The sequence below is a fragment of the Danio aesculapii genome, chromosome 10, assembly GCF_903798145.1.
Source record: "Danio aesculapii chromosome 10, fDanAes4.1, whole genome shotgun sequence".
Taxonomy (NCBI): domain Eukaryota; kingdom Metazoa; phylum Chordata; class Actinopteri; order Cypriniformes; family Danionidae; genus Danio; species Danio aesculapii.
Genome location: NC_079444.1, coordinates 22,280,976 through 22,284,256, shown reverse-complemented (window position 1 = coordinate 22,284,256; position 3,281 = coordinate 22,280,976).

The following is a 3,281-nucleotide window of genomic DNA, read 5'->3' as shown; positions in this document are numbered from 1 at the left end:
GTATACTGTAAAAACTTATATGAACAATTAGTCATGACAGCATGTTTTAGCTCATTTTAACATATTAAACTAAGTTAATCGTGTTCTAACTTTTTTTTTAAGTTATGCAAGCTGTTTTAAGTTTTTTTTTTTTTACAGTGTAGTAATAGCATGAAAATAGACATGATAGTTTATGGATTAAATGCTAGATAGCTTGCCATGCTGGGTAGGTTTGAATCTATAACAATGCCCCATGCTACAAGATATATAACCATGCAAACACCTCAGAGTTAATTAAACTACATAAAGCAACATAAAATAGCATTAGTATGAAAACAAAACAGGAGTCGTTAGAATTACGAGCTCCTCAATTGATACTTGTCCCCTTTTCTCGCAGCTATGAGTCACGATCAGTTGACAGTTTGAATTACTTGACTTGGAGCTCCAAACAATTATAAGGGTGGGTCTAATAAGGCCCTTACTCTTCACCCAAACACAGAGGTGACATTCAAATCTCCTCTCAGGAAAAAACACTGGGAGGGAAAAAAAAAGAAGTTGTTGTACTACCATGGCGAAGATATTTATAGGAAGTTTGCATTCGCACACAGTGTCAGAAATAAACTTCCGAGTTTGTCGTGTTCTCTGAGACGGTAACCGGTGGGGTGTGTGAAATGCCTCACTGGAGCTTTAGATACTATGAGAGAAGATGTGATACGTGTATATTGGATTATGTGTGCTGAGGGAAATACAGTATAAAGCAGAGACGTCTTTGTTTGTGTGAAAGTGTTTGTCTTGGACTCCAGGAAATGCTCAGAGCTTTTGAAATGTGTTGTGTGGTTTACAGAAGAACCTGTTTGACCAGTACCTGTTTACGTTAAAATCCCTCCCCCCGTAAGAGCTGTGGCAAATAACGCTTTAGTTTCACAAACTAAGCGTACGTCCGTATGTGTGCAGACATGCGTGGGTGAATCATATCAGGAACGTTCTTTCTGGTTGAAACCTGTGACATCACAATTTGTACGATTTCTGAAGACACTCCCTTTTCTCTTTAACAAAAATAAAGTGGGCAAATTCCAGAGAAAAATATATCCTGATGTGCCATCACTCATCACTGCATTATGTTATGCGCGTTTACACATTATCTTATATGTACATTCAGGTCAGGTTCTTGGTGGAAATGGTCAAAATAGAGAGAAAATAAATAAACATTTAAACAAAAATGTACTTTATCCTGGAAGTGTTTCCATCAACCTATGTTATGCAGCTATTTCCACCCTCATGATAAGTCATCTGAAAAAAGCTAAAACTGATGTTAGTAGGATTACATATATATTGTATTCGTTTAATCAAAGGTGACATAGATGTCTTATTCTGATTACAAAGAAATTCATCTTTACTTGGGAGTGGCCACATATGAGGTGTTTTAGGAAGTTATAGTTTATGGCTTCACAGAGGAACTGGATTCAAAGGTTCCGGATGAAATGTTTAACCTTTTTTGAGTTGAAATATAATATGGCTTCTTGTAGTGTTTGTTGTATAAAGTAAAAAGATCTCAGTTTCTATACATAAATGCTTTCCCACATCTTTAAAGAATGATCAAGCTACATTTATGTATGCCAGTTTTCTGTAAATCAGAAAAGGTGTGGGTGTGAGAGGGGTGAATAGGGGGAAATCATTTACTTGTAGTTTCACAAAAAGAAAAAAATTTTTAAAGTATTTTTAACTGCCTTAATAATATCCTGATGTGAGCAGAGCGCAACAATTTTTATGACTTTTTGCTAGATTCTTGAAAGCAGGCTTTTAAAGTGTGAGTTTTTGAAATGAATAGTATTATCACCTCTGTGTCATAAACAAAAATACGATTTTGTGGAAATTGTGGCGCTGTGGGTAGCGCTGTTGCCTCGCAGCAAAAAGGTCACCGATTCGAGTCTCGGCTGGGTCAGTTGGCATTTCTGTGTGGAGTTTGCATGTTCTCCCATGTTCCCGTGTTTGCATGTTCTCCCGTAGTGTATGTGTATGAATGAAAGTGTATGGGTGTTTCCCAGTGATGGATTGCAGATGGAAGGGCATCCACTGTGTAAAACATATGGATAAGCGGGATAAGTTGGCGGTTCATTCCCCTGATTAATAAAGAGACTAAGCTGAAAAGAAAATGAATGAATGAATGAATGAATGAATGAATGAATGAATGAATGAATGAATGAATGCACATAATGCATTTTAGCTGCTCAGTTCATAACCATGGATGAGTACTTGACAAACAAAACAAATGACAATGGTGGACTGCAGGACCATTTGTGAAAAGGAGTGTTTCTTAAAAAAAAATTAATTCACCATCTACTGGCCTGGCATGCATAATACAGTCATTATTTGCATAGATCTGTGTAATGAGATCGCTTTGACAATGTTGTTATATAAATGCGAAATCTTTTTAAAATAAAAGAAAAAATGATAACGGATATTGTTATTCATGTAAACATGCTAAATTAGAGCTAAAAATCTCTTCATCTTTATACATTATAATTGTTAATATGTTGTTTATCTCCAGATAATACATATGTCAATGTATATTATCAGATATATTCGGTAATGTTTAAAAGGACAATATTGGTTTAAAACCTTAAACAGCAACATGCTGGTGCCCCAGTTTTAAAAAAAGGTCTCTATAAAAAAAAATCACAGATGTTAAATGTTCTTAAAAGAAACATCAATGCCAGTAAGAAACCTTTTTTAGGCCTGAATATTTCATCTGTGTCAATCTGTCTGTGTTCATATACTATAGCATACAGTATATAAAAACATGACATAATGGTGATGTTGATTTCCTGTAGTTTCCTGTTTTACCTTCTGTGGTGAATAGCCATCACTTGCTCTTCTTGATTAAAGTCTAAAAATAATTCCTCCTTTAAATGTATGACTTACAGTAAGCCTGTCATGACATTCTGACTGTGTTTTGCACTTGACTTAAGATTAGGATTGTAACATAATCATTCTTCAAATGTGTGACTCAGTTTCTTTTGTGACTCAGTAAAACGATTTGTTCAAATGCAAAATTCCAAATACAAATGTATGTCAACAGTGTTTGTGTGTGTGCGTGAACTTTCATTTAGTTGTATACTTATACTTAAACATTACTGATATTATACAGTACATTGACCATTAAATGTCAGTGTATTTGAGGAAAAGGATTGTTTGTTCTTTCACAGTATCATTTAAGCACACTTAAACGCTACTTAACAAACAGAAGGTTTGGTTGGATCTGGGCAAAGTAAGAGAGTAAGTGACTCTGTTGTATACTATAC